At 42.7% G+C, this 20052-nt stretch overlaps 1 protein-coding gene across 2 annotated transcripts in view; it reads right to left on the bottom strand.

Annotated features, from left to right (window-relative positions):
• LOC124779165 (serine/threonine-protein phosphatase 6 regulatory ankyrin repeat subunit A-like) overlaps positions 1-20052 on the bottom strand; it is a 303064-nt gene that overhangs the window by 38019 nt on the left and 244993 nt on the right. The gene's annotated exons all lie outside the window — the stretch shown is intronic.

The following is a 20052-nucleotide window of genomic DNA, read 5'->3' as shown; positions in this document are numbered from 1 at the left end:
GATGAGGATGAGGTATTGGGATGGTGTAAGGCACATCTTTCAACAGTGGCTGCACAACAAGGCAAATGGAGTTCAGAGGGTATAAGAGATGCAGAAGGGGAGGAAGGCAGGAAGGTGGCGATGTGGAGGGAGACATGGAGAAGGATCAAAAAGGGGAGATAAAGGAGAAGCAGGGAGGGAGGGGGTGGGAGGAAAGAGAGGGGGCAGGGGGGAGGGAGGGGGAGAGGGGGGGGAAGAGAGAGATAGAGAGAGAGAGAGAGAGAGAGAGAGAGAGAGAGAGAGAGAGAGAGAGAGAGAGAGAGAGGGAGAGAGAGAGAGCGAGAGAGAGAGAGAGAGAAAGAGAGAGAAAATGCCTTCATGGGTGGTGGAATGGTGTGGACAGAAAAAGAAGGGAATATGTGTGGTGCGGCTGTGAGAAACAGGTTAGCAGAGGTTTAGTCCATAGGGGTTGCAAGAGCAGGATATGCTGGAGAGACAGTTCCCTCTTGCGTGGTTCAGAGAAATTAGTGCTGGAAGGGAGTATTCCAAATAGCTCGCACTGTGAAGCAGCTGTTGGTGATTTGTGTTGTGGTGTGCATCAAATTCAGCAACTCAGTGACAAAGTTTGCAGTTTGCCACAGTTGGTTAGTGGTCATAGTAATGTAACAGCATGGAAACTGTAAGACTTATTTTCCACAATGATTCTTCGGGGCATGTGCTAAGGTAGTGAATGCCAATAAATGATTATTTCATATATGGTGTTACAATAAAGTACAAAAAAATTGTTTTTGCAGTTTTTCTGTTTCATGTATGGCATGGCAAGTAACGCACAGTGGATGGCAGTCTTCACTCATCATGGAAGTACTACAGGTACCTGGTGCTGTAGGCAACATTCACCTGCCAAGGCCTATGAAGAGAGAAGACAGTGAAAATTGTACTTTACTTGCTGAATCACTGTTTTTTTTTCTTTTGTTTAGTAACAAACAGTAAATGTAAGAATAAAATGTGATATATTGTATCATACATTGTAAAAAAGAAAGTTCTGTTTATATTCATATCTAGTAACGTAAAGACTGATGTATTTTATTGTTCCAGTTATTGTCGATGAAAGTTATACATGATCAGATATCTGCAAATGCTTTACGAAGGACTTGAAGATGTATCTTACGTGCAAAGAATAAAACTGTTGAAATGTGTTGCAATTAACATGCTAGTTGCTATAGTTTGATAAAAATTACTTTGTTATTGACAAGTGGAGGTGGTGGGGAGTGGATTTGCCAGCTCATAAGCAACATGTCATGTGCTCATGCTACAAAATCGTTGTAGGTAGGAGGGAGGGCAGTGGTGGTGGCTGCTGCTGTACAGACAGAGATGCATAAGATACTGTAATCACATGTCATAGGTGAATAATTGCAATAAGATGAGCATTCAGTCACACAAATGTTCCAAAATAGCAAATTACCTAATTAAGCAAAGAACACTGTAAAGGGTGAACACAACTGAATTTTAGGTAAAATGTTGTACGGCTAATAGATGAACAGCCACTTATATCTTCACTATTGTCTATGTTGCCACTACAAATACTGTCATCATTAATGAAATAATAAATTGTTCAGTGTTATTTTGCACTACACATTAATTCTCCCATGCTTTCATTAATTCTTCCTTTGTTTGTCTTACAACTTTAGTCCAATCTGATGACAAAGTCTAGTTTGTGACATTCTTTTTTAATCTTTCCACTTCTGATAGCACACATTTTTTGATGTTCCTTTCCACAGAACCCTTAACTTGAGCTCATTTGAGATCAATGGAACTGAAGTGGCTGTGAAATGGTGGCAGCCTGACCCCAAGGCTGCCAGGTCATCTACAACATATAGAGATAAAAGTGGTTTATTCTGAGCCACAAGATCCAGTAATTCACTCTTTCTATAGTCGTTTGACATGGGAATGTTCTCCCATTGGCATCAGTCAACAATGTGTTGTTTTCTACAAGCAACTGCAGGCGACTTATCAAGGATAGTATAATAATACAAGGCATGGTCCATAACTGTTACTGAAAGTTTGCTTATTTTTGTGAAAAACAATTCCTTAAACCACTGCTGAAATATGTCTCCTTTCATTTGTTCATGGTAATCAGTGATTTCCTTTGACCTAAACAACAACACACAGTTTTCCACTAAACCAGCTGATGTATCTGTGTGGAGAAGAATCAGTTTGCTACTCTTTTCAATGAGCTGCTGCATGGTGTCAGTTACTTAGTCAGCTGCTCACTGTACACACATAACAGCCTGCATTTCCCCACATTACATTGAGCCAAACAGTATTACCAAACTTATCGTTAGCTATTGTGCTCAAAATTGACACACCAGTAGATGATACAGTGTTGTCTGATTTGCATAAAGATATTTTTATAGCAGTGCAACTGAACATGCAAAAACCACTGCATATTGGTGTTGCTTCCCTCATCCTCCCAGCCTATCGGCCTGCCAAACCTGACACCCAACCAACCCTGCAGCCTCTGTCACCTGGTACGGCTTGCATACCCATAACAGGCAACACGGCGAGCATATGTAGCCAGGGAAACAGCTGTGGTTACCTGATTCCTGGCCCCTACCACTCGACTCACAGAAATGTCAATCACAAAGTAATTTTAATCACAGTATATTGATGCTTTGTTATAAAAGACAAAAGAGTGAAATCTTTCCCAACTGTGGTTTGTATGTGATTGGAGTGTGAGTAGAGGATAAAGAATCACTTCTGAGATAAATCTCAAAAGGATTACCTGAGCTAAAAGTAATCTTTGGATATTTGAAACTACACATTAAGTGAGAGAAACTTACACAAATTATTGCCAGAGAGTAGATATGTAATGGACCTAGTAGAAAGTACAGGATGAGTCTAATCTATTAAGTAAAGTGCTGTTTAGAGTTGCTTTTCCCTTATGGTCAAGAGTTGGACAGTTTAATGTGGAAACAAAACTTTTGTTGAGTGAAGGTAAAGTCAACTGCTCAGAATTATTGATTATGTTTGATTGTTGAGAAACACGCATCTGAAATTTAAAAGTTTTCCAGTGAATTAAATGTTTGAAGCTATTTCAGGATTGCAGCCAGTCATTGTAAATTTCATTCCATGATATTTCAACTGGACACCTGCCAGTCATCTTCAGGTGTGCCATCAAAGACTGACGAAGATTTTCTCCACTCCACCTTATATAACGCGCTGATGGTATTGCCTGCGGTGAGTGGCAATGCTGAAGACAGTTGATCTTTGCAGTTCCACCAGCAAGGGCACTGCCGCAGGGCACTGGGGTCCTTCTGTCACCTTGACTTTGATGCATGAGCAGCAATATTATCATGCACTATATAAGATTGAGCAGAGAGTGTCTTCATCAGTTTTCAATGGCTCATCTGAATTCTATACTGAATTTGTGGCTAAGTTAGCCCGTCTTCTAATTATAATCTATAGTAGATCCCTCGAACAAAAAACGATGCCTACTTTTTTAGAAAAAGGCACAAGTCACACCCATCAGCAAGAAGGGTAGTAGAAGTGATTCACAAAAGTACAGTCCAATATCCTTGAAATTGATTTGTTGTAGAATATTAGACTATATTCTGAGCTTAAACATAATCAGGTATCATTAGAATGAAAAACCTGTCCAAGTTGCAAATTCTTACTCTTAGTCATTCAATGACAGTTATTAGCCAATTTTCAAACATGTGCCAGAGATGCAGAACATACCTTTTCAAACTTACGTAACATAATCAAAAATGGCATTTCCGAAGATGTATTATACATGAGTGTAAATTTTGTTTTCAGCCCTGTAGGATGATCTGAAAATGGATCTTAGCCCGAAACTAGTCACTGAATGAACAAAAGTAAGAATTTGCAACTTGGACTGGTTTTTCGTTCTACTGATTAACAGAAGTTGCTGACCCAAGTTACTCCAGCCTGCTGGAAGTTCGTATAATGATGTATCTTGAATGGAATGACCTTCTCAATGCCAACCAGCATGGTTTTTGAAAACATCGCTCATGTGAAACCCAACTTGCGCTTTTCTCATATGGCATACTAAAAGCTCTGGATCAAGGCAACCAGGTAGATGCAGTGTTTCTTGATTTCTGAAAAGCATTTGACTCAGTACTGCACCCATGCTTATTGCCAAAAGAATGATCATATGGGATATCAAGTGAAATTTGTTATTGGATTGAGGACTTTTTGGTAGGGAGGACATAGCATGTTATCTTGGATGGACGAGTCATTGTGAGATGTAGAAATAACTTTGGTTCTGCCCCAGGGAAGTGTTGGCACCCTTGCTGTTCATGTCATATATTACTAACCTTGCAGATGATATTAATAGTAAAACGAAGTTGTTTGAAAATGATGTAGTCATCTATAATGAAGTACTATCTGAAAGGGAAGATGCATAAATATTCAGTCAGATTTTGATAACATTTCAAATTGGTGCAGAGATTGGTAACTTGCTCTAAATGCTCAGGAATGTAAAACTTTGCACTTCACAAAGTGAACAACATAGTATACTATGACTTAATATCAATTGAGTCACTGCTGGAACTGGCCTACTCCTACAAATATCTGGCTGTAATATTTTGTAGGGATATGAAATGGAGGTTCAGTTATGGGTAAAGCAAGTGGTACACTTCGGTTTATTGTAGAATTCCTTGGGAAGTGCAATCAGTCTACTAGTGAGATTGATTACAAATCACTCATGCAACCAGTACTAGAATATTGCTCAAGGTGTGTGAAACTCATACCAAACAGGATTAACAGGGTATACTGAATGCATACAGAAAAGGGCAGCATGAATGGTCACAGGTTTGTTTAATCCCTGGGAAGTCATAGATATTCTGATGGAACTGAACTGGAAGACAGACATGTACTATCCAGAGGAGGTCTATCAATGGAGTTTTAAGAACTAGTTTTAAATGATGACTATAGGAATATACTACAACCCTCCATGTATTGTTCACATAGAGATCATGTGGATATGATTAGAATAATTACTGCACACACAGAGGCATTGAAACAATCATTCTTTCTGTGCTCCATACATGAATGGAACAGGAAGAAACCATAGTAACTGTACAATGGGACTTGGCCTCTGCCATGCATCTCATGTGGTTTGCAGAGTATAGATGTAGGCGTGGATGTAGAAGATGACTGGCAGGTGTCCAGCTGAAATATCCTGGAGTGAAGTTGGTGATAACTGGCTGAAATCCCAAAAATCCCTTCTAATAAACACGCAGCTATTTGCCAGATTGATGTTGCACAGAAACTAAACTATACTACACCCGAACAAGCCATGAAGGTGCCATGGTGCCAACCAGCCACTGTGTCATCCTCAGCCCACAGGCATCATTGGATGCGGATATGGAGGGGCATGTAGTCAGAACACTGATCTACCAGCTGTTTTGTCAGTTTTCGTGACCAGAGCCGCTTCTTCTCAATCAAGTAGCTCCTCAATTGGTCTCACAAGGGATGAGTGCATCCCGCTTGCCAACAGCATTCGGCAGACTGGATGTTCACCCATCCAAGTACTAGAATATTGAGCCTGACTGTGCTTAACTTCAGTGATCTGATGGGAACCACTGTTTATTGTAAAAACAAAGGTGAGTATTATAAAAAGCTTATGCATCACTGTATATTTGAATACAACTGGTTCAGTCATTATTTGATGTGTATGTAAAGTATTAGAGCAGTGACTTTGAATATGAATCTGAATGAATTAGTTAATTACGCATCCCATAGCTACATGGAGACAAAGTTTATCTGTGATAGGCATAGCAATCAGGATAAACAAGACCACTAAAAATGGTGAAAATCTAACATCGATGCATTAAATCTTTAATTTTAAGTTAAAAGGTATTTTTCCAATCTTCTGCCCACAAGGAAAAGTGGCAAGAACCTGTGTAAACCATTTACCTATGGACTTCTTGTTGCAAATGTCCTTAAACAATTTCATGATTGATCTTGATGTCAATGAGGCACCTGTACTCACTGTCAGTATGTTATGTAAGCTGACCACTGCACATGGGGCGGCCATGAAAGGAGAGGAAGATTGGAAGAGGTAGCACCAAATCACAAAGTGGTTGAAGGAAAAACCTCGATGCTGCTTAACGGGGCATGGGGAAGGGGGGGGGGGGGGGGGGGGGGCATTGTATCAGTCGAGTGAGAGTAATGATGGATGATGGGGTGAAGCAGAGTGCACACAGTATTGCTTGGCCACTAGCTGCACAGAAGGTGTGGTAGGGGAGGGGTCTGTGGTAGTGGTGAGGCAGGGGAGGCACCTCCCTTGCTGACGGGACAGTGCGGTAGGGGAAGTACAGTTCTACAGCACAAGCCTTCACAAACACGTATCTTTCAGAACTTATAATCTACAGCTAGTGAGTCTGCAGATGATTGTATTAACAGGTTGTGCCAGTATAACAAATAATTTGACAAGGGAACTGTTTGTTACTGAAAACACAAAGGGTTCATGATTACACCGAAATTTGATCAGAGAGAGCGATTATTTTTGCCTGTCTTGCGCACTTTTTCTTTCTTTTGTTGCCATGTTAAAAGTAGCTTCTTTCCAAAAACACAGTGGTATTTGTACATTTTCAACTCACTAATACGCTAATGCAGCTGCAATTGTGACAGAATCCTGGAACACTCTACTAACTACACAACTGAGGCCAAGTGAAGGTCAACAACTTAAGAAAAGCTAATGCTTGGTATAAAAATAAAAATAAAAAAAGATAAAAATGTCTTTCCTACATTTATGATGTCACAAAATCCATACTAATTCTCATTTTGCCATCTATCGATAGTTCTTCGAAGAATTTCATTATTTTATGGCGAGTGTTATACTTATAACACAGAAAACACCATTTACTTTCACTACATAATATTTTATTGGCACATGATAAATCAAAACACAAAGAAATAGTTTTCGAGAATCACAGTAACAGCCATGTCGAATGTCACACCAACTAGTCAACAACCAAAGTAAAGTAAAACGAAGTACGAAAAAGGCAAAGATATTAATATTTTCTGGCAGTTATGCCACAGAGCACCCCCCCCCCCCCCCCCCCCCCCCCCCCCCCACCGAGGAGCGCGGAGCACATAGGAGGAGTGATGAGGAGTAGGTGATAAAGGGAAGGTAAACATTTAAGGCATGACGTAATGTAATCTTGAAGTCTGAGAGGTGGCCGTACGGTGCGGCCAGCACGGGTGATAGCAATAGGGGTAGGAGGATTCGGGGAAGACGATGGAGAAGGGGGGGGGTTTACTCTTATAAATAAAACATTATTGGAGCCTACATAGGCTGAAATGTCATTTTGTGAAGTACCAGGAGCGACATTGAAGCACTGTAATAGCTTAATGTCTTTCTGGTCAGATGGCACAGAATTGTTTTGAATTCAAATAAAAAAAGAAAAGTATCCACAAGTTGTATTTTTATAGAGTCCACAACATAGTCACTCAAGTTCACTTGAAACACTAGTTCATTACTGCTGGCACTCGGAAGCGTGGAGTACAGAAGAGGGGGGCCTTGACTTGCAGAGAGTGTTTGATTAGCTTGTGGAGAAGGGTTAGGACAGGCCTCTGAAGTTTCTTGCAAAACAGATTCCTTATCGTGTATGTCGGTGTCGTTAAGGATCCATGCTGGTTTCAATCGCTCAATTGATACGACAGATGGTTTGTTCTTAAAGAGGATCGTATAAGTATTTTCAGAGTGTGACAGGACCCGGTATGGGCCAGTGTAGGGTGGAGCAAGGGGTGGACGCACGGCGTCTTCTCTAAGCATCACATAGTTACAAGAACTGAGGTGTGGGTGAATGAAAACCAGAGGGGTAGCATGCGATCGAGGTTGTGGAAAACGTAACTTGGTGATATGCTGTCGAACCTGTCATACCAACTCGGGAAGTTGATCCTCGGGAAGTAGAGGTGGATCATCAAGAAAATCCGCCGGAAGTGCGAGGTTTTCTCCGTATACCATCTCAGCAACTGACGCTTTAAGGTCTTCTTTGAAAACCGTCCTCAACCCTAAAAGGACCCAGGGGAGTGCGTCAGTTCATGAGGAAGAATGACACATGAGAGTGACCTTCAGGGTACGGTACCATCGTTCTATTAGGCCGTTAGACTGTGGGTGATAGGCTGTAGTTCTGAATTTGTTGATACCACACAGCTGACAGAGGCGATTAAACAGATTAGATTCAAATTGTCTCCCCTGGTCTGTGGTAAGTGAAGTAGGGCAACCAAAACGAGAAAGCCAATGGTGGACAAAAGCATTAGCTACAGTGTCGGCCGTAATGTCCGCGATGGGGATAGCCTCGGCCCAACGTGTGGTACGATCTATCATGGTCAGTAAGTAACGGAAATTGTTAGATATCGGTAATGGGTCGACAGGGTCCAAGTGGACATGACGGAATCTACCTGAGGGCATAGTAAATTTGCCTAATGGGGGCTTAGTATGTTTGTGTATTTTGGCTCTCTGGCAAGGTATGCATGCTCTCACCCACCGATTACAATCTCTTTTTACATTAGGCCAAACACATCTTTCCGTAATGAGGCGCGTAGTCGCGTGAATGATTGGGTGACGAGATTGTAGATTGTGTCGAAAACGTCTTTCCTAAGAGCTTTAGGGACTATAGGACAAGGATGATCTGTTTAAATGTCACAATACAAGAGCAATCATCATTAGGGAAGGGAAGTGGAGAAATTTGTAAGGAAGTATCAGAGTCAGAGAGAAGGTGCTGTATCTCTGGGTTGGATAGCTGGAGCTCGTGTAAGCGGTGAGGATCAATAGGGAGGACAGGCGTGACAGGTAGTCTGCTGCAACATTGTCATTACCCCTGATATATTGGAAGTCTGAAACATATTGTAATACTAAACCCATATGGCGGAACCTTCTGGGTAGTACATCTAATGCTGGTTTGCGGAGAGCCTCGACAAGGGGCTTGTGATCTGTGTAAACTGTCACAAGTCGGGCTTCAATATCTGTACGAAAGTACTTTACGGCCTCATAAATGGCGTAAAGTTCGTGATCAAATGCGGACCACTTTCTTTGCATTTCGGTGAGCTTTTTTGAAAAGAAACACAGGGGTGTAGTACCCGTTGGTAGGGTCTGTTGCAAAACTGCGCCAATGGCATTATCGCTAGCATCTGTGGTTATTGTCAGGGAGGCGTCAGGGTGAGGGTGAGACAGGGTAATAGCATTCACTAAGGCGTACTTAAGCGAGTCGAAGGCTCGCTGCATGGTCTGATCCCATTCTATGTGTCTGTCACCTGCGGTATTCTTTCCCTTTAAGGCCTCAGTGAGAGAGGCTTGAAGAGATGCCGCATGTGGAATGTGGAGTCTAAAAAAATTTACCATTCCGAGGTATCTACGTAGCTCTTTTTAGGTTTGAGGGAGGGGAAGGTCAAGTATTTGTTGTACTCTATCTGAGGTGGGACGAATGCCCTCATTATTGACCAAATGTCCCAGGAAAATAACCCCCCGCTTCTCCAGTTGGGATTTGTCATGATTAATCTCAACTCCGTGTTGTGCCAATCTATCAAAAACCTGTTGGAGGTGTTGTTTGTGTTCCTCTGCAGTTGTGGAGAAAATAATAATGTCGTCTAGGTAGGTATAGCAAAAATTAAGGCCACGTAGAATGGTGTCAATGAATCTTTGCCAGGTCTGAGCGGCATTCTTCAATCCATAAGGAATAAACAAATATTCATATAGTCCAAATGGGGTGATGATAGCAGTTTTGGGGATATCTTCTGGGTGCATCGGAATATGATGGTATGCCTTTTTGCAGTCTAACACAGAGAAAAAGTTGGCACCAAACTTGGATTGTGAAAAGTCGTGCAGGTGTGGGACAGGGTAGTTATCAAGTATTGTTCTGGCATTCAAACGCCAATAGTCTCCACAGAGTCGAAAGGAATTGTCCTTTTTGGGAATGACATGTATTGGGGAAGACCACGCACTGTCTGAGGGGCGGACTATACCCAAGCGTAAAAGTTCATTAATACATTATTTGGCAGCGGTAAGTTTTTTTGCACTGAGGCGATGGGGGCGAGAACGGACAGGCAGTCCCTCAGTTGTGTTAAGCCGGTGACAGACGCCTGTAGTAATGGCCTTGATTTTGTGAATATGTGTGGCCGAAATACGTGGAGGGACGCAGGAAGACGCGACGTTATCGTCGGTGCGCGGTAAGTATGAAAGGGAACTAACCTGAAACACGTTATCATTGAACGGTAGTTCAGTGAAAGCTGCAGTGATGTCCGTGGAGCTGCGCTGCGCAACAGCCGGCGGGGTTCCATTGACTATGGTGTCAGTGCACGAAGGAATCGTTGCGCGCGCGTGTGCGGCGCTGCCTGTAACAGCTGTCACCTGTGTGTTTTGATGAGAGGCAGACGCTGAAGTGCAGGGAGGGGGGTTGCTGGGCGGGTTGCCGTCTTCGCTGTCCGGGTTGTGGCATGTGCTGCTGTGGCTGCGTATAAACAGCGGTGCGGAATGCAGGTCCCGTGTAGTTTCGTGCGTGTTATTACTTTTAATCTTGATCTCCTCTCTAAACCCGCACAATTCATCAGTCAGGGCATCACAACATTGAAGCAGCCTTGCATTGTCTTGAGACAGTTGGTCGATTTCAAGGTGTTGCGTAACTAAGTTCACTACAGCAGCTTTGACCTCCTCAGATAGAATAGAAACTGTCTCTTTGTTGGTTGACAGGACATATTCGAGCTGCATTCTGTCGGCGTGAATGGGGAAAATCTCGCCGAAAATTTTTGTTTAAAATCCACTGAGCAGAGGGCAGGTGTAATTAAGTCCAAAGAAAAGTTATGAGCAGTTAAGAAGTCCAATCCTAATACTTGCTCGTCGATTTCTACTACCGAAAATGTCCATTCATAATTATGTGTATCATCGAAGTAAATGCGAAGTTGCGTTACACCATAAACCTTTAACAAGGAATTGTTGGCTGCTCTGATTTGGTGTGGCGAATGCTTGATTGTAGAAGTGACCACTGAACGTGGAATGACGCTCACATCGGCACCAGTGTCCACTAAAAACCATTTCTGAGAAGCTATATCCTGGATATACAAACGTCCGAGAGAATAATTCGGAAGTACTAGCCTGTGATCTGTTAGGCGACTTGACATCACAGTGCGGACCGGTGCGCCTATAGCGGCCCGCCATGCGTGTTTGGGTGCATTGCACAGGGTGAGTGGCAATTCCTAGCTGTATTACCGTAAACGGAGTGATACCAGCAGAGAGGATAAACTTGCTGATCCTGTGTTGTTTCCGGGTGATGGACGTCACTTGAAGCGGTGGTATGGGATGGTGAAGGACGGTGTGGAATCTGGTGCTCAGCCAGTGTACTCTGTCTGTTGTTTTGGAAAGATCGGCCTCTGCCATGCGGGGAAGGAGTAATAACGAGGGGGACACACGTAGATAACTTTCCTCTGTTGATTATCTTATATGCGGCGTCGGCCAGCAATAATTTCGCTTGTAGAGGTTCCCGGTCGTGTGACAGGAGCTGCAGTTAGCTTGCGGCAGCTTTGCAGCCCAGAAAGAAAGTAAAGCTTCATCTGGCATACTTTTGCCAGTTGTGAAGGAGTCGAGTCTTTGAGATGTACATCTCGCAGTATGTATAAAACAGACTCTTGCGTAGTCTTAGCTAGACGTTCGCAGATCTGTTGTTTTGCCAGTGCGTAATGATTTGCGGGGGCCGCCGACAGCACTAAGTCCTGTACCCACTCAGCGTGGTCCTCCAGGGCATTAATAAGTGCAATAAATTTAGCACTGTCTTAGGGCGGTGAATACAGTCTCTGCCAAAATAAACCACGTATGTGGATTGTCCATCGTGAACCTTGGTAGTTTAGGAATTTTCTCACTCTTGCGTTGTGGATGTAACAGATTTGATAGCACAGCGGATGGGAGTGGTGGAGTGTTTATGAAGTTGTCACTCGCGGCGGGTGGTTTAAACACGGCTGGCGCGGGAGGGCGGCAGGCGCAGCCGGGGCTGCGGAAACAATCGGGGCGGGACGACTGTCCAACCAGTAATTGTTGTCACTGAAATTTGTACCCATCTGTTTTTGTAGTGAGAATGTGTCCGAAACTGATTTATCAGCAATATATGGGGAGCTCCAAGTGATCTGTGGGCTCGAAAAGTCTGTGAGGTTCATAGTGTTGGGGCACTGTTGCACACTACATGTCACAGGAGGTTGTGAATATGATGCACTGTGAGTCACAAATTTAGGCACAGCACTCATGATTGGTTTGTTATAGACGAACGTAGAAAAAGATTTCATAGCAGGTGACATCACTGACGATGTTGAACGAGTCCACAACGGCATTGTTGATGACGGAGAAAACTCCACGACGTTGTACTTATCTTCCGATTTTATCCCAGTTGTTGGTGGCGTTGTGCGTAGGAATACGTGGAAAGGCAGTGTATAGGCACCATTAGTATCATGTTGTAGTCCGAAAGGAGCAGAAGGTGAGCGATGTGGAGATGTCGAAGTAAACGGCCACATTGTCGAATCGGACGTATGTTGTGCATCAGAGGTCACCAGTATGGTGAGTGTTATACTTATAACACAGAAAACACCATTTGCTTTCACTACGTAATATTTTATTGGCACACGATAAATCAAAACACAAAGAAATAGTTTTCGACAATCATGGTAACAGTCATGACGAATGTCTCACACCAACTAGTCAACAACCAAAGTAAAGTAAAATGAAGTACAAAAAAGGCAAAGATATTAATATTTTCTGGCAGTTCTGCTACAATTTCATTGAAAAAAATTCGCAGTCACCTGTACATCATGGAAGATAGGAAAGTTTCACATGTTAGCTATGTGGCAAAGTACTCTCTGCTTTGCAAGCTATCATTTGCCAAAAATTCATTTATGTATCCTTAACTGTTTATGAGATGAGTGTTTCACTTCCACTATCATTTGTGCGGGTGACTGGAACTGAGTGCACTACATGCAATCCATTTTCTTGAGATTGGTGACAGATATGGATCTCATCTCAAGTGTAAAGAAAAATTCAGTATGTTAGCTCCCTTTTGTACAGAGTACCATGTGGACTGTGGACTAATATTAACCAAACACAAACTCATAAGGCGCCTATTTTTCATTGTAAAGTATTTTAATTTAGTACAGTACATTACTAAATACAGAAATACCACATAACTAAGACCATTTACAAAATGATAGGTAATTCATCATGAGACTATGAGGTGTGTGGAAGACAAAGATTTTTACCACATAGTTTCTTTAAAATTGTTTGAGAAAGATTGCAGTGAATGCACATGTATCCATTCTGGCAGTCTAGCCGAGGTCGGCAGACAATTTTTCATTCATAACAGAGGAAGCTCACAGCTGCAGAGGCAATAGGCAACTGAGGTGGCTGCAACAGATGACTGGACTCACACAGTCCTGAGAATGGGAAAGCATTTCTGCGCACCGGCCAAGTAATTCTGCATGAGCTCTACAGAGCTGTCTGCAGTCAGACACACTACATGGCTGTGCAGTCCCAGTTGCAGCGCAGATCTGCTGACTGACCATGATGTCACACTGACCAACCCATCACACCTCAACAGCGCATTCCTAGCAGTTCTGGCATTGGCATCACTACAAGACATTAACTACTATATCCACAAACAGGGTGAGTTTGTTCTGTTGATGGAACAAGTGTAGACAAAAGAAATTTTAAATATTGTGTACAATGGTTGTTGTTAATGAAACACTGGTGTAAAAGTATGCAGCGCCAATAACAATAAAAGGATGTGCCAGTATATTTAGAGAAATATTTCCTGTTTGCAATTTGTTCATAAGTGGAGTAAAGTTTTCATGTATGGTATTGTGGTACTTAGTAAAAAGACACTCATGGAAACTTTAAGCTCAATATCAGATTACACATGAATTACAAAAGAAATAAGAGAATTATTAGTTTATAATATAAATCCTATCAGTGACAGTCTTAAGGGAGTGAGGTGACCTGTAATGCTCAAATAAGTAGCTGTGATTCCAAAGTGGATATTAGTTTTAAGGAAAGGAAAGAAAATCTGGGTACAGTTTGGGAACAACTGAATTTACACTTCAGGAATTAGTACAGAAAAGTGGTCAGTCAAGGAGGAGAAAGCTTATTTTAAACAGGAACTATCAATAATGACAGATAAGAATATGGAAAAACATTATGAGCACATTTTAGAATCCAAACTAGATAAAGAAGCAATGAATCATAACATAGAACAATTGGCAATAGATGTAAGTTCTATAAGGGATGAGTCAAGAGATGAACTTGACAAATGGGTCAGGGAGGTTCGTCAGTGTGTTGATATACAGTTAAGCAACTTCAGAAAGTCCTGAATGTTTTGTGGTAATGCTTCAAAATAAACGGGAGGTGATACAGAAAAATAACATAATAAGACTGGGTGATACTGTAGAGGATTTGCTAGGACAGACTGATGACCTTAAATCACAAGTGGACACAGATTATAGAGAGTTGAAAAAAAAGAAAAAAAGAAAAATGGAGAACTTATTTATTACGAGGAGCCACAAGGCTACATAAGGGCAACCCACAAAGATGAAAAGGGTACAATTGAAAGTTAAGCTGTTTTGATAACGTGGTGAGTTTTGGTAAAAGAAACCAGGGTGAAGCACACTGTTAGCCCCCAAGACAGTAACATGGGTGGTTTATTCCAGGAGATTTCTAGAAAACAGTTACTTGGATACTAGCAAAGCCTCAGCTGGTTCCCTAAAGGAATTTTTAGATGAGTGGAGGGTATAGAGTGAGCTCGATGGAAAAAGAAGGTACAATCCTTTAAAGCAGGGAATGCAGTGCATCCATCAAAGCCGAACTTTTGACTGGAAAGTACAAAGGACACAGACTATTTATCCACAGAATACCACTGATCTCTACTGAACTGCTATTTTTGGAAAAAAATATATTGTTAAGTCTTTCACAGTTCTACACTGCAAGTCATATTGACTGCATGACTATCTGCATAATACTTGTAATTAAGAAGTTACATTCAAAGTGTTTGCTGTTCTGTATCATGATAGTTACTTGTCTTGTAATAATAAACAGTAGACCGTAGTTACAAAAATGTTAACGTTTTGTCCAGACAAGGTAACATTCTGAGAGAATTGCTCAGTTTGAGTTGGTAAAAGTGAGAAATATATTATTAAAAAGATTTGTTTCATAGTTTGTAATTGAGACTGGAGTGTGTGTTAGTTGAGTATGAATGAGTTAAAGCTATCTTTAGCTAATTAATCATTATCAATTAATCAAGACCACTGGGCAGATGGAAAGAGAGACGTATATGGCATCCTAACTTGAGAAGAATTATGTTGATTTTGTTGTGGTCTTCAGTCCAGAGACTGGTTTGATGCAGGTCTCCATGCTACTCTACCCTGTACAAGCTTCTTGATCTCCCAATACCTACTGCAACCTGCATCCTTCGGAATCTGTTTAGTGTGTTCATCTCTTGGTCTCCCTCTAAGACTTTTACCCTCCATGCTGCCCTCCAATACTAAACTGGTGATCCCTTGATGCCTCAGAATATGCCCTACCAACTGATCCCTTCTTCCAGTCAAGTTGTACCACAAATTTCTCTTCTCTCCAATTCTATTCAATACCTCCTCATTAATTATGTGATCTACCCATCTAATCTTCAGCATTCTTCTGTAACACCACATTTCAAAAGCTTCTATTCTCTTCTTGACCAAACTATTTATCGTCCATGGAGAGCATATTTGCACCAATGTGAGGGCTAACAATGAAGTCTTTCACGACTGGATGTTTCAGCTGCCAAGAATTCTTCTGGTTTGTATAGCCGTAGTCCATGGAACTCTTCTATCCCTGAGGTTTCATCCAAAGCTACGTTGGACCTTCGAAGATGTCCAACGTAGCTTCGGATGAAATGTCGGGGATGGAAAAGTTCCATGGGCCACGGGCATACAACCCAAAAGAATTCTCAGCAGCTAACATATTGTTGAATTGACCATTTGCAGAAGTGTACATATGCAGGAAAACCAGTTGCTGAATGTCCCTACAAACACTGGGCATGGTACAGATGCTGCAAGTTCTCATGTAGCACATTCTGGACAGTCAAATAGCAATATTACTTGTTGCAGCTAATTGTCTTACACTGACACTAGATTTATCAACAACTACATGGAGATGGTCCTCCTACAGTTGAGATGCCCTTGTCCTTCTAGGCCTCCACCACTCATAAGTAGTGAGCTAAAATGTCCCATGCTCGCTAGGATGATTATCAATTGCTTCAAATGTCTCCTTGTCAGGGCTCTGTCTTTCTGGAAGTACCTCCCAATACAAAGGTCGAGCACTATGGCCATAACCACCTGTTAATCCATACAGCGAATGGGCATCTGCCAACTCCACATTTGAATACACTTAATTTGCATTGTACTTAATGACCACCTGTGACACTACATGGTTAATGTTAGTAGAGCAGTGAAACTGACTGCATGTCAACACAAGCAATGATGTGTAAAATATCATAAAAAGGAAAGTTGCTACTTACCATGTTGGTGAGTCACAGATAGCCACAACAAAAAGACTCTCACAATAAAAGCTTTCGACCTTTGGCCTTCATCAACAATAGATCACACACACACAGACAAACACATACTCTCTCTCTCTCTCTCTCTCTCTCTCTCTCTCTCTCTCTCTCTCTCACTCACTCACTCACTCACTCACGGAAATGCAACTCGCGCACACGACTGTAGTCTCAGGCAATTGAAACCACACTGCGTACTTTAGCACCAATGCATGATGAGAGTGGCAACTGGGTGGGGGTGAGGAGGAGGCTAGGGTGGGGAGGGGGAGGGATAGTATGGTGGGGATGGCAGACAGTGAAGCACTGCAGGTTAGATGGTGGGCAGGGGAGAGATGAGGAAGGGGGAGGGGGCGGAAGTAGTGGAAAAGAAGAGAAATAAAACGACCGGGTGTGATGGTAGAATGATGGCTGTGCAGTGCTGGAATGGGAACAGGGAAGGGACTGGATGGGTGAGGACAGTGACAAGGCCAGGAGGGTTACAGGAATGTAGGATGTATTGCAGGGATTGTTCCCATCTGCGGAATTCAGAAAAGCTGGTGTTTGTGGGAAGGATCCAGATGGCACACACTGTGAAGCAGTCATTGAAATGAAGGATATCATGTTTGGTAGCATACTCAGCAACAGGTTGGTCCAATTGTTTCTTGGCCACAGTTTGTCGGTGACCACTCATTCGGACAGGCAGCTTGTTGGTTTTCATGCCTACATAGAATGCAGCACAGTGGTTGATCTGGTTGTAGATTACATGACTGGTTTCACAGGTAGCCCTCCCTTCACTGGGATAGGTGATGTTAGTGATTGTACTGAGGTCTTGCATCTAGGTCTATTACAGGGGTATGACCCATGAGGTAAGGGAGCGGGAGCAGGGCTTGTGTAAGGATGGATGAGTATATTGTGTAGGTTCGGTGGACAGCTGAATACCACTGTGGGAGGGGGGAATGATAGTGGGCAGGACATTTCTCATTTCAGGGCACACCAAGAGGTAATCATAACTCTGGCGGAGAATGTAATTCAGTTGCTCCAGTTCTGGGTGGTGCTGAGTTATGAGGGAAGTGCTCCTCTTTGGCCAGACGGTGGGGCTTTGGGAGGTTGTGGGAGACTGGAAGGATAAGGCACAGGAGATTTGTTTTTGTACAAGGTTGGGAGGATAATTACGGTCAGTGATGGCTTCAGTGAGACCCTCGATATATCTCGAGATGGACAGTTTGTCAATGCAGATGCGATGACCTCAGGTGGCTAGGCTGTACAGAAGGGACTTCTTGGTATGGAACTGGTGGCAGCTGTTGAAGTGGAGATATTGCTGTTGGTTAGTAGGTTTTAAGTGGATAGAGGTACTGATGTAGCCATCTTTGAGGTGGAGGTCAACATCTAGGAAGGTGGATTGTTCGGTTGAGTTGCACCAGGTGAAGCAAATGGGGGAGAAATTGTTGAGGCCCTGGAGGAATGTGGATAGTGTGTCCTCACCTTCGATCCACATAGCAAAGAAGTCATCCATGAATGTCAATCAGGTGAGGGGTTTAGGATTCTGGGTGTTTAGGAAGGATCCCTCTAGATGACCCATTAATAGGTTGGCATAGGATGGTGCCATGCGGGTGCCCATATCTGTACCCTGTATTTGTTTGTAGGTAATACCTTCAGTGGAGAAGTAATTGTGGGTGAGGATATAGTTGTTCAGGGTGAGTAGGAAGGAGGTTGTTGGTTTGGAATCTGTTGGATCATTGGGAAAGGTAGTGTTCAATAGCAGTAATGAGGCCTCATTGTGGCTGGTTAGTGTGCTCGTACTGAGAGGATCTCTGCTCTTGTAGACCAACACCTTCAACATATTACCCATAACCTACCCTCCTATATAAAAGATACCAACTATTTCCTTTGAGGACTTTACATACCATAATCATCCTACCAACCCTGTACAAAAACAGATCTCCCATGCCTTATCTTTCCAGTCACCCACCACCTACCAAAATCCTACCGTCTGGTTACAGAAGAGGATTCCCCTCATAACTCGGTACCACCCAGGACTGAAGCAACTGAATTACATCCCCTGCTGCAGTTTCAACCACCTCTCGTCATGCCCTCAAATGAGAAATGTCCTGCCCACTATCCTTCCCACCCCTCCCACAGTGGTATTCTGCCGTCCACTGAACCTACACAGTATACTCATCCATCCTTACACAAGCCCTGCTCCCAGTCCCTTACCTCATGACTCATGCCCCTGTAATAGACTTAGATGCAAGACCTGTCCAATACATCCTCCCAACACCACCTACTCCAGTATGGTCAATAACATCACCTATCCCATCAGAGGCAGGGCTACCTGTGAAACCAGTCATGTAATCTACAAGCTAAGCTCAGCCACTGTGCTGCATTCTATGTAGGCATGACAACCAACAAGCTGTCTGTCCAAATGAATGGCCACTGACAAACTGAGGCCAAGAAACAAATGGACCACCCTGTTGCTGAACACTCTACCAAACATGATATCCTTCATTTCAATGACTGCTTCACAGCCTGTGCCATGTGGACATGTGGATCCTTCCCACCAACACCAGCTTTTCTGAATTGTGCAGGTGGGAACTTTCCCTACAATACATCTTATGTTCAGATAACCCTCCTGGCCTCAAACTCCTCTAGTCATTGTCCTCACCCATCCAGTCCTTTCCCTGTTTCCATTCCAGCACAACACAGCCATCCTTCCACCATCACACCCAGTCTTTTTATTTCTCTCCTTTTCCACCACTTCCTCCCCCCCTCCCCCCCCCCCCAACCTCTCCCCTGCCCACTGTCTAACCTGTAGCACTTCACTGTCTGCCACCCTTACCATACTAACCCTCCTCCTCCCTGCCCCAGCCTCCTCCTTACCCCCACCCAGTCGCCACTGCCATCATGCACTGGTGCTGCTGCTCACAGTGTGGTTTCAATTGCCTGAGACTGCAGTCGTGTGTTCGTGTTGTGTTTCCATGTGTGTGTGTATGTGTTTTTCTATTGTCTATTGTTGACGAAGGGCAATGGCCAATAGCTTTAATTTTGAGAGTATTTTGTTGTGCCTATCTGGGATTCAGCATCTCCAGTATATGGTGAGTAGCAACTTTCCTTTTCATAATATTGTTACATTTGATCCTGGATTTTCCATTGTTTGATTCAAGCAATGAAGTGTGTCACATGTCAACATTACCTTCATTCAACTGGAACAACAAACACTGGCCGTAACCCTAAGAGTTATAATGTGCTGTAAATTCTAAACAAACAAAACCCAGAGGGTATTTTGAAAATTTCATGTAAGAAAATGTTTCATGTAATGCTGTTTTTTTTCTGTTTCTGTGTGTTTGCCATTATTAATGTGATTACAAAGAGAAGTAAAAGATGAACTCTAATGTCAACCCATGTCCACATAACACATTTTATTAACAACAACACGAAAAGGATAGATTGCTACTCTCTGTGTAGAGAAGGCACTGGGTTGCAGACATGTACAATGGAAAAGACAGCTAAAATA

This window comes from Schistocerca piceifrons, chromosome 1 (assembly GCF_021461385.2).
Source record: "Schistocerca piceifrons isolate TAMUIC-IGC-003096 chromosome 1, iqSchPice1.1, whole genome shotgun sequence".
NCBI classification, from domain to species: Eukaryota; Metazoa; Arthropoda; class Insecta; order Orthoptera; family Acrididae; genus Schistocerca; species Schistocerca piceifrons.
The sequence above is the reverse complement of the archived record's forward strand: the minus strand, read 5'-3'. Positions and strand labels throughout refer to the sequence as shown.